Source organism: Pinus tabuliformis, chromosome 9, assembly GCF_031772625.1.
Source record: "Pinus tabuliformis cultivar Carrire ecotype Pingquan chromosome 9, CPIR1, whole genome shotgun sequence".
NCBI lineage: Eukaryota > Viridiplantae > Streptophyta > Pinopsida > Pinales > Pinaceae > Pinus > Pinus tabuliformis.
This window is the reverse complement of record NC_142307.1, coordinates 1333677479-1333690376: the sequence shown is the minus strand read 5'-3', so window position 1 is coordinate 1333690376 and position 12898 is coordinate 1333677479.

The window sequence follows — 12898 nt, the reverse complement described above, 5'->3', positions numbered from 1 at the left end:
CATAGAATCCCTCTATTGTTATTTTTGTGGCTTTATATTATTATTGTTAGGTCGGCTGGATTATATTGTGACTCCTTAGACTCCTATATATAGAAAGGAGGTTTTGTCATTTGTATCATCCAAGAATTGTTCATTTATGTAATGTAAAGGAGGTTGCCCCCTCGAAGAGGCTGAATTCTAAGGCGTGGATCTCTCTTTTCTATCTTTTTGTGAGCTGGTTTCATAACAAAAAAGCTAGAGGAAAATTTCAAATATGTAATAGGAGACATGCACACATTCAACTGGGAGATAATTCAAGCCTCTCTAGTCTCAATAAGTAGAACATATATTTCCTTTATATTTTCATTATTACCTTTATATTTAAAAGTGAACATTATATAGGTTGTAAAGGCTATTTTAGCAATACTGTAATTGCAATGCATCTATGTTGCAAGTTCCAGACAGAGAAATCATAATGGAAAGGAAGTATATAGTTAGTGCTTACATGATTTGTGAAATTTAATCCATGAATTTTCGTTTAGAATATCCTAAACAATAGGATTGTGAGACAAAACCCAAATTATGGAGGCTTTCAACAACCGAGAGCAAGAGTTACATATGTCTTCTCGACTTCAAGAATAAATTATGTTCTACACAAGATAAACATCTGTATGATTTTGATTAACTATATCTTCCTCTAATTTTTGTTCCCAGCTGGTGCTGGTGGAATCCTTATAATGGCTATATCTTCTTCTGTTCTTTTGTTCCCAGCTGGTGCTAGTGGTATCCTTATATCTGTGCTTTTCCAGTTTCAGCAATCTGCCCTCATCCTTTGGTCTTATGTTCTATGCATATAATGTATCATCTGCTGTTGTTATACAATCTCAATATAATACAAATTCAGCTTTTTCTTTCTGAAAAAATTTGAAAAGTTGAAGCTTGAAAAAAAAAAACTATAATTGAATCTCAACAAAAGAGATAGAAGCACGACAAGCAGTGGAAAAAAAAATTAGTCACTTCCCTGAAGAGCTTGATAAAACCCAGAAGAAGACGTTTATTGCAGATGAACAAGTGGCATCTTTTCATAATTCTAAACAAAAGCTCCACCTACACGTTGAAGTCAAGGCCCCACATAAAGCGCGTTGAGCTTGGAGATAAGAAGTGGTTAAGTAGAAATATAGCCACATGTAAAAGCAATCCAATCACTCTTGACTTAAGGCCTTACAACATTGAGTTACAGGTGCGTGCACCAAGTCTGAAAATGCCATAAATTTTGAACAGTTGATGTAGTAACAATAATCATGGATGGTACCCTCTCTGTCCGAGACTGTATTCGTGAATGGTGACTGAGTATACCGACATGGGTGTATTAATGGGGTAACTAGTTGAAGAATAGAAACATAGGTGTAAAGAAAACACCAGGCACTTCCTTGACGCTACAAGGTCCAGAAGAGAAAATTGTCATAGAGAATCAACATTTCTTTTCTGCTACACATTTTTTTTATTATCATCTCTAAGTTATGCACGTCGCTGGAGGTGCAGTATGATTTTCATTTATTTTGACTAAATACTCATTGATATCATTGAAATTAGTGCCGATTGTAAGGAAAGTGAATGTTTCAACTTGCATTGTGTGGAAGCTCACCAGCGGTGAAGATAAGAGGAAGAATCAAATAGTGGACCAACAACAAAACAATGCCTATATATTAACTTTACAACGACAATAATGCCTAGACATTAACTTGATCATCTGCACTGACTGAATCCATACATACACACACGCAAGCACCAGCCAAACATTCATTATTTCCTTCAGACACCCACCTGCCAGCTCTCCCGAATGAGCGATTGGAGTCGTAATTTGGATTATAGAAAAATACACAATCTCAAGGGAACTAGGAGTGACCATGGTATTGGAGAATGGCTCTTCATAATAATAGCAAGAGCAAGCACAAATCCCAGGTGGCTGTTGAGAATGCAATTGGAGCCATAGGCCGCGGTTATGACATCACTAATGATATCTGATTATAATATTGCAAAGGGGATTCTCGTCTAATTAGGCTAGACTATGACCTCAAGAAGGAAGTTGTTATACCCAGAAACATTATCGTTCCCAATGTATCCAAAGCCATTAAATGTGATAAGGGGAAGCACATGTGTTACAGATTTGATGTCAAGATCACAAATAGTATCGTGTGATACATTGAAACAAAGGGTTCCACATGCACGGGATCATGCAACATTAGTTATATTTATCGAGAAATATGGCACATATGTTATTATTGGGGTTAAAATGGGAGGGAAACGTGCCATACATATATATATATATATATATATATATATATATATATATATATATATATATTAAACAACCCCATGCATATATATATTAAACAACCCCATGCTTCAAATCTTTTGATAACAGAAGTGCAAAAAAATGTTACCAAAAGAAGCAAATGAATGATTTTATGATGTCATTCGGCGGTTCAATATTGAATTTGAAGTGACATCCCAAAGCGATAAGGTTTCATGTGTCGTCTTTTTTTTTTCCTTGGAGTTCTTGGTTTTTTTAGTTGTATAGGGCTGCTCTGGTGGGATTTAGGCCTCAGATTGCTTTAGTGGATTGGTGGGTTTTAGGTCTTAGATTTTGAATATAAGGCTCTGATACCACATATGAGGACCCAACCATAGGTCCTCTAACCACTACTACACTCATCCAAATAAATATCACAAAATTTCAGAATAAGGAAAATTTCAGGTTTATAAAACATCATAAACATGAACATACATTAATTTAATCTACAACATGTATAACTTGTAACAATTTATCTGCAACATGTATAACTTGTAATAATTTACATAAATAATATATTTGAGTGAAGACTACCTGATCCGGTGACTCTACTGGGATGCTCCTGACTCTGTTGGGATGTTCTTACTAGGGTTCCTGACTGAATTTACCTCCCACCGAACTAGGAAAGATTTACTAGCCTAGAGAACCTCCATAAGTTCCCTAACCTTTCGATCCCAAGTCCAACCAACTGTAGTGTCTCCAAGTTAAAACCAACATTCTCCAATAGATCCAAGTTTGAGTTCTCTCATTTTTCTCTCCATTCTCTCCCTTCTCCTTCTCCACATTCATCCCCCAAATAAAATTTTTCAATGCCAGAATAAAGAACAAGCATATCCATTCTCTTCTCATCCTCATTCCCTTTATGTCTCTTCCTCTCATCTACCTCAACCACCTACCATCAATTCCATGAATACCCCCCATGCTTTTAATTTAATGATCTTGACTTCCTTTTCCATATCTTATCCCAAAATAAATGTGAAAGGACACCTTGGGAATGGAGATATTAATATTTAACTTAGAATTAAATTGGAGAAGACAACTTGGAAAACCTTGGGAATTGAAATATTGATATTTAAATTAGAAATAAATTGGAGAACACCATATCTTTTACAAGAGTAAATTTGAGAAGACACCTTGGGAATTGAATAGTAACAAATAATAAAAGTCACATCAGTAAAATAAAATTACAGATTCACAAGTGTAGGTATATATCAATATTACTTAATAATTATAAGTCAATATTTCCAGGTTAATTAAACACTAAGCAAAATCAGCATGATAAGATCAAGTAGGGCATTACACCAAAGATATCCAAATTGAATGGTGCTAATGGTTCCCCGTAATGGTAAATCTTTATGCATCATTCTCATCAAGATAAAAGAAGGGTGGTGGAAAGGGTATTCATATGCTTGACTACAAAGCCCCCCCACATAATTTATTCTTGTTAAGGCCACATTTGGTTTGAATTAAGTTGCATCAAAGGAGTTCTTAATACCTTTTATTAACAAATGACCATCAACCCTGACTTAGGCAGAAAAATCATCATGAACATTTTTTTAAATTATTTGACAATCCAGGTCACAACCTTGAGACACATTTTTAATATATGCACCATAGAACATGACAAGTTCTGAGCCTAATACAATGTTAGAGACCAAAGTAGTGGCTCATCACTAAAGTTCTGCAATTAATGATCAACACAACATGCAAATAAATGAATCCTTGAATGAGGGAGCTAAATCTAAAATGGAGACCCTTCCATATCCCCCAAAATAGATGATTAACTATATACAACCTCTTGACCAATGGGCACATGTCCTTTATAAATATAAATTTGTTCAATCTAATTTAGGTGGCAACCCTTGGTATGTCCCTAATTATGCAAATATTTTCCAACCATTGCACCCACACTTGAACCATGTACCCTCGCTCCTTCGTTCACAAATCAATTGAGATAATTTAGTTCACTTATATTACTAGAATTTAAACATTTTTTAAAATTTTACATGAGGACTTTCAACTTAGTCTAAACGATAATCACAAGTTTTGACAGAGAATAAATCAATATATTCACTAAAACAAAATCTCAGTAAATGATGTACTGCTCATTTGCAATATGAAATATTGTTAGCAACTACAACATCCATATCACTGTGGCTACAACATTGAATCATGCAATCAAATTTCCTCATCCAGAACACCATTGCTTAAATTTAACTTTAACATAACCATACATGCAAATCCAGTGCAAAGGCAACAACTTTAGATATAAATTTAAAAATCGTAATCCAAAACTAGAGATTTCTCATAAAAAATCGAGTTAAATGAGTACCTTGAGGTTAATGTGTCGAGTAATATACCCCAAGGGTGTAAAGAAATCCTTCAACTACGACATATCGAATGCCCTTGTGGACACTCCTCGTAGATGAAACCTTCAACAAAACGCTTAAAACTATCCCTAAAATCTCTCCATTGAGGAACGAGATACGAGGTTTGGAGTTTGATTCCTTGGCAAGGAAGGAGCCAATAGACATGTAAGATGCTCTCGCCATATAGCCGTTAAATTTAGCTATGATTCCCCAAGAATTTGAAGGCAATAATCATAATAAGATGGAGTCGAATAATAGAAATATTGGCATGACTATAGATGTGCATGGCTCCAAAGAAATTATCAGGAGGGTTTATGTAATGTTTTTCTTGAAGGCTCCATAGGGACCGAAGACATGCATTAATTTGATGGTTGTTAGGTGGGAACTACTACAAGAATCAATTCATGACTTATTCACCTAGAGTGGAATAACTCCCATGTTTATCTCTAGTTCATTAAAAAACAGTGGGCATCTCCAACAACATATAGGGTCAACTCATTAATCCAAGGAGCTCATCTATTCAATACTTTGTATGTACTTAATCTCATGAAAAAATATTTAATGATGTTTCAACACTCAAGTCCTTGAAAAATATGGTCAAGGTTGTTCTATTAAGGGAATTTTAAAAATGTCATGTTATCATGTTTGATTGCATAAGCTTTTATGTACTTAAAATAAGAGAATGGAGTTTTGAATTGAAGATTTACCTCCTAAAATATTTATAATGGTTTGGAAATGGAATAGTAAATTAATTGTGGTTGAGTTTGTGAAAATTCATTGTTGAGTGTGTTTTAATTATAATTATGCTTTAAGTATTATTATATTAGAGTGAGTTTTAATAAGTCTTGGTTATCATATGTAAACTATGGAAGTGATGATTGACTTTGTGCAATTCATTTTGTTGGTTTCAATTTTTTTGAGCATCATCTCATGCAATGAGTGTTAGATGGATTGTTAAAGCTCGGGATTAGTAACAAATGATACTCATGGCAGATGGGTAATATTGAGTAACCTTAAGTGTTAAATATTCCATGTAGTTGTTCCAAAAAAAATTACCAATGCCTTGTCAAGTCAGTAAAACTAAATAGCAAATATATGCCTCACCAAGGTTCAACTCTACTAAGCGACATGCTAGTGCATGTGCTCATACTTATAGATGTGTACCAATGCATGCAACGGTGGTTGGGGATAGGTGTGAATCTTGCATGACTTTGGTGGAATAGATTACCCACCTCGTAGTTGGCTTTTCCCAAGATATCCAAATTGAATGGTGCTAATGGTTCCCCTTAATGCTAAATATTTATGCATCATTATCATCAAGACAAAAGAAGGGCAGTGGAAAGGGTTTTCATAATGTCTAGGTACAATGTGGCCCCAATCAATTTATTCTTGTCAAGGCCACATTTGGTTTGAATTAAGTTGTGTCAAAGGAGTTTTTAATACCTTTTATTGGCAAATGACAATCAACCCCAACTTAGGTAGAAAAATCATCAAGAACATTTTTTAAAATTAGTTGACAAACATGGTCACACCCTCGAGACACATTTATAATATATGCACCATAGAACATGACATGTTGTGAGCCTGATACAACGCTAGTGACCAAAGTAGTGGTTCAACACTAAAGTTTTGCTGTTAATGTTCAATGCAACATGCAAATAAATGAATCCTTGAATGAGGGAGCAAAATCTAACATGGAGACTCTTCCATATCTCCCCAAATAGGTGATTAATTATCTACAACCTATTGAACCATGGGCACATGTCCTTTATAAATCTAAATTTGGCCAATCTAATTTAGGTGGCAACCCTTGGTATGTTACTTATTATGCAAAGATTTTCCCACCATTGCACCCAAACTTGAACCATTTACCCTAGATACTTTGTTCATAAATCACTTACGATAATTTAATTCACTTATATTACTAGAATTTAAACATTTTTTAAAATTTTACATTAGGACTTTCAATTTAGTCTAAACAATAATCACAAGTTTTGACAAGGAAAACATCAATATATTCCCTAAAATAAAATCTCAGTAAATGATGTATTCATTTGCAATATGAAATATTGTTAGCAACTACAACATCGAGATCATTACAATTACGCTATTAAATCATGCAATCAAATTTCCTCATCAAGAACATTGTTGCTTAAATTTAACTTTAAGATAACCAGACATGCAAATCCAGTTCAAAGGAACCAACTTCAGATAAAAATTAAAAATTCCAATCCAAAACCAACAATTTCTCATTAAAAAACAAGGCAAAGGAATACCAGTGAGGCCGATGTATTGAGTTCAATACCCCAAGGGGTTCACGAAATCCTTTAGCTACAATGCATCGAACACCCTTACGCACACCCCTAGTAGATGAAACCTTTAATGCAATTCTTACAACTATCCCCGAAATCTCTCCGTTGCAGAATGAGATATGAGGTTTGGAGTTTGATTCCCTAACAAGGCACAAACCAGTAGGCAGGTACGATGCTCTAGACATATAGCCGCTAAATTTAGCTACAATTCCCCAAAAATTTGAAGGCAGTAATCACAAGAAGACAACGTCGAATGGCATAAATAATGGCGAGACTAGAGATGCAAATGGCTCTAATGAAATTATTAGGAGGGTTTATATAATGTTTTCTTTGAAGGCTTTGTAGGGCCCCAAGACGTGTATTAATTTAATGGTTGTTATGTGCGAACTACTACGAGAATCAATTCATGACTTCTTCGCCTAGAGTGGAGTAGATCCCTTGTTTATCTCTAGTTCAATAAAAAACAATGGGCATCTCCAACCATATATAGGGTCAACTCATTGATCCAAGGAGCTCATCTAATCAATAATTTGTATGTACTTAATCTCATCAAAAAATATTTTATAATGTTTCAACACTCAAGTCCTCATATCTTAAATTGATAAATAGTGTCATGGTTGTTCTATTAAGAGAATTTTAAAAATGACATGTTATGATGTTTAATTGCATAAGCTTTTATGTACTTAAAATAAGATAAGGGAGTTTTTGTAGAATTTCTCCCTATAGATCAACAGATTATGCAATATACTAAAGCAAAAAACAAGATCTACTTCTACAACAAACTTTGCAGAAGCTTAATCGAATTGAGCAAGATCAAATAGAACACATATAACTGAGAAAGAGAAATCAATCAGACATGAACACAGAAGAATACTCTGGGGAAAGCCTCAGCTAAAAACCCTGATCTCTATATTATCATACAAGTGGAAATATGTTCAGATTACACAAAGAATCAGCTCACAAGCTATTCTTGCTATCTGCACAATCGAACAATACAACTCACAGACTGAATAGACACAGGATATGCCTTCCGTCAGCCCTCCAAGCCTCCTATTTCCTCACGCATTTTCCTTGGGGTCCAATGTTGCCACCTGTGTGAATTGGCCTCATCACACACTCACCAAACCCAAAAGTAACTGCACAATCTCCAAGGAATGAATTCCTTCTGCATGCAAGAGATATCCTCCAAGGAATATTCCTGCAACTGATAGTACACTGTCCCATCATCTGATCTCAACTGGGCCTCTGTCTGATCTGACATGTAGGAGTTATTTATGAGAGAATATTCAGTTATCTGAAGTGCAACAGTTACATGCATGCATGCATTAACTAACTGAACTCATAATTAGTTCAACAAAATATTTGAACCAATCTAACTGGACTTAACTCAGATAACTGAGCTAACTAATTACAAGTCATCCTGATCTCCTTTAATCAAGGGATAACTTCCTCAATCAATCGAGATATTGTTGCATGTCTTCACATAGACTTCATGTTTGATTTTCTCCAAATAATTAAGTCAAGATGAATTGATTAATTATTAATGAAACAACTGCTAAGAACAAATTCGAATTTTACTTCTCTATTTTAGTTCAGGGACTAACTAAAATAGGAAAGTATCTCGAAATGCTATTTATAGCAATGTTATTTTTAGCATTTCCATTTTTCATTCCTTGTTGCTATATCCAACACTAGTACTTGAGATGCTATTTATAGCAATGCTATTTATAACATTTCTATTTTTAGCATTTCTTGTTGCCATTTTCAACACTCCCTCTCAACAAGAAAGGCATTCAACTCGAACCCGATCATGAACCTTTGGAATGTTCTGCATGCAACACTTCTCCCAAGTGTTGTTGCTCCAACAACTCTAGAAACAAAAAATTTCCCAACTGACCTCCCTGTTGGGCTAGAAACATCTTCTGATGCTGAAGCTTCCTCTGTCGCTGACAAGTGCTCCCTCTGTGACCTCTGAGCTGCTGCAACACTCCATGCATCTTGCACCATTGCACACCTCTCTATGCCATCCTGCACTGGTGCAACACTCTTGTGCCTCTCACATTGTTGCAGCCTACTTGCTCTGCATTGTCTTGGGATTCCTGCACTGTAGCTCTCTCTATCGTTCCATCCGCATCTGCCTCTACCCACTCAGCCAGTCCTACTACTCCTCGTCAGGACTCCATAGCAAGGTCTAATCAAAGAGGTTAGGTACCTCAATGATCCTGCTCCTATTCCAGCCTTTTGGGACTGTCACTCCACATCGCCCCACCTCCGACCTGGAGGTATGGATGCATGTGATCCCTCTGCCCACTTGGCTCAAAATTCCCCCCTATTGGAGGTCTCTGCATGAGTGGATGCCTCCACTCAGTCTCCTCTCGGCTTCTCTAGTTGTGGCTGCTCCACAACCTCCTGAAGCTGCTTCACCAATTTTGGCTCCTCCACAATTGTCTGAGATTTCTTCTGGCGCTGCATGTTGAGAGGTAATGTACTCTCCCTCTCAACCACCAAGTCTCCAACAGTTTCCTTGCTCCTCAAGGCTTTGCATGCATCTTGAACCTCAAGAGCATATAGGTTCTTGACTCGTGAGCCGATTTGCTTCACCTGTCTCGTGGTGACGTGTCTAAGGAAAACATTTCCCTTACTGAAGACTACATCATAGCCTTTGTCTTCCAGCATCACGATTGATACCACATTTTTCTTCAGTCTTGGCACATACTTCATATCTATCAAGGTAATGCGAGCTCCATGCTCCCTCTGGAAAACAACTGTGCCTACTCCTGAGACACTATACTTTTCATCATTACCCATTGCTATGAGTATCTAAGATCTTTCTCCTCCAAGGTACTGAACAAACTCTTATCGTCGGTCATGTGGAATGAGGCTCCACTGTCAAGAAACCAACCACAACCCACCATGGATGAAACCATGCATGCGAAGAGGGTGAAATCCAACTCGAACTGTAAGGCCAGTGCCTCACCTTCTGATCCTTCCTTGGATCCCTTCTTGGATTTCTTCAATGGACAATTTGTAGCAAAATGTCCCACCTCATGACAATGAAAGCATTGCACTTTCGATTTGTCAAACTTCTTCCCACCATAGGAAGAACTCAATTTGGGATAAGAATCCTTCTCCTTCCCTTTCTTTGCCTTACTCGCTAAGGCGCAATTTTCTTCATCCTCCTTAGATGAAGAACCATCTCTGGTGGTTCTCCTTATCTCCTCTTGCATCAGATCTGACCAAAGTCATTCCCAATCTGGTAGTTTCTCTCTTCCATTTATTGAGTCTTGGTAGCTATGCCAACTCTTAGGAAGACTGAGGAGAGAAAGACTAACCATGTCATCATTGGCTGTCATGATCCCTACACTTCCAAGCTCATCCTTGCAGGTGGTGAGCTTGTTAAGATATGTAGAGATCGTGTCGCCCTTTTCACACTTGATTTTTCGAAGCTTGTCTTTCAATGCCAGCTTCCTCTGATCGTTGTTGTTCTGATATAGATCTTTCAATGTTTTCCACATTGAAAACGATGTCTCCTTCCCATGGAGGCTCGAGACAATGTGGTCTCGAACTCCCTCCAGGAGGATTCTCCTCGCTCTAGCCATACATTTCTTCCATTTTGCCAATTCTGTAGCATTAGCCGCTGCCGGCTTGGGAACTCCTTGATCAATGAAGTCCTTTAGACCGTTATCCTCTAATACTACTTACATGTGATCCTTCTAGGCTATATAATTTGAGCTGCCATTAGGGGCATACTCGAGTCTTAAACCGTTGAACGCCATTGGTGAAATTGAGATGTGATAAGAATTCGATTTCTATATTCAGGAACCTCAACCTTCGAACTTCTCCCTTCTTGTATACTGTTCTCTCCTTTGATCACCTTTGCTCTGATACCATGTAGAATTTCTCACTGTAGATCAACAAATTATGCACTAAACTAAAGCAAAATACAAGATCTACTTCTACAACAAACTTTGCGGAAGCTTAATCGAATTGAGCAATATCAAATAGAACACATATAACTGAGAAAGAGAAATCAATCAGACATGAACACAGAAGAATACTCTAGGGAAAGGCTTAGATAAAAACCCTGATATCTGTATTATCATACAAGTGGAAATATGTTTAGATTACACAAATAATCAGCTCACAAGCTATTCCTGCTCTCTGCACAATCGAACAATACAGCTCACAGACTAAATAGACACAAGATATGCCTTCCCTCAACCCTCCAAGCCTCCTATTTCCTTGCGTAGTTTTCATTGGGGTCCAATGCTGCCACCTGTGTGAATTGGCCTCATCACACACTCACCAAACCCAAAAGTAACTGCACAATCTCCAAGGAATGAATTCCTTCTGCATGCAAGAGATATCCTCCAAGAAATATTCCTACAACTGATAGTACACTGTCCCAACATCTGATCTCAACTGGGTCTCTGTTTGAACTGACATGCATGAGTTATTTACGAGAGAATATTCATTATCTGAAGTGCAACAATTACATGCATGCATGCATTAACTAACTGAACTCACAATTAGTTCAACAAACTATTTGAACTAATCTATCTGGACTTAACTCAGATAACTGAGCTAACTAATTACAACTCAAAGTACAACTCATCCTGATCTCATTTAATCAAGGGATAACTTCCTCAATCAATGGATAAACTGTTGCATGTCTTCACATAGAATTCATGTTTGATTTTCTCCAACTAATTAACTCAAGATGAATTAATTAGTTATTAATCAAACAGCTGCTAAGAACAAATTCGAATTTTACTTCTCTATTTTAGTTCAGGGATTAACTAAAATAGGAAGGTATCCCGAAATTCTATTTATAACAATGCTATTTTTAGCATTTCAATTTTTCATTCCTTGTTGCTATATCCAACACTAGTACTTGAGATGCTATTTATAGCAATGCTATTTATAACATTTCTTGTTGCCATTTTCAACGTTTTGATTTACCTCCTAAAATATTTATAATGGTTTGGAAATGCAGTAGTATATTAATTGTGGTTGTGTTTGTGAAAATTCATTGTTAAGTGTGTTTTAAGTATTATTATATCAAAGTGAGTTGGTTTTTTTAACAAGTCTTGGTTATCATATGTAAATTATGGAGATGATGATTGACTTTGTGAAATTCATTTTGTTGGCTTTAATTTTTTTGAGCATCATCTCATGCAATGAGTGTTAAGTGGACTATTAAAGTTCGTGATTAGTAACAAATGATACTCATGGTAGATGGTTCATATTGAGTAACCTAAAGTATAATATATTCCATGTAGTTAGTCCCAAAAAAATTACCAATGCCTTGTCGAGTCAGTAAAAGTGAATAGCTAATATTGGCCTCACTAAGATTCTACTCTACTAATTGACATGCTAGTGCATTTGCTCACACTTATAGATGTGCCCCAGTGCATGCAACGGTGGTTAGGGATACGTGTGAATATTGGTTGACTTTGGTGGAATATATTGCAAACCTTATAGTTGCTTTGCCAAAGGTATCCAAATGGAATGGTGCTAATGGTTTCCCTTACTGCTAAATCTTTATGCATAATTCTCATCATGACAAAAGAAGGGCAATGGAAAGGGTATTCATAATGTTTGACTACAAAGGGTCCCCACACAAATTATTCTTGTTAAGGCCACATTTGGTTTGAATTAAGTGGTGTCAAAGGAGTTTTTGATACCTTTTATTATTAAATGACCATCAATCCTTGAATGAGAGAGCTAAATATAACATGGAGACTCTTCCAAATCTCCCCAAGTAGGTGATTAATTATCTACAACCACTTGAATTATGGGCACATGTCCTTTATAAATCTAAATTTGGCCATTCTAATTTAGGTGGCAACCTTTGGTTTATCACTTATTATGAAAATATTTTC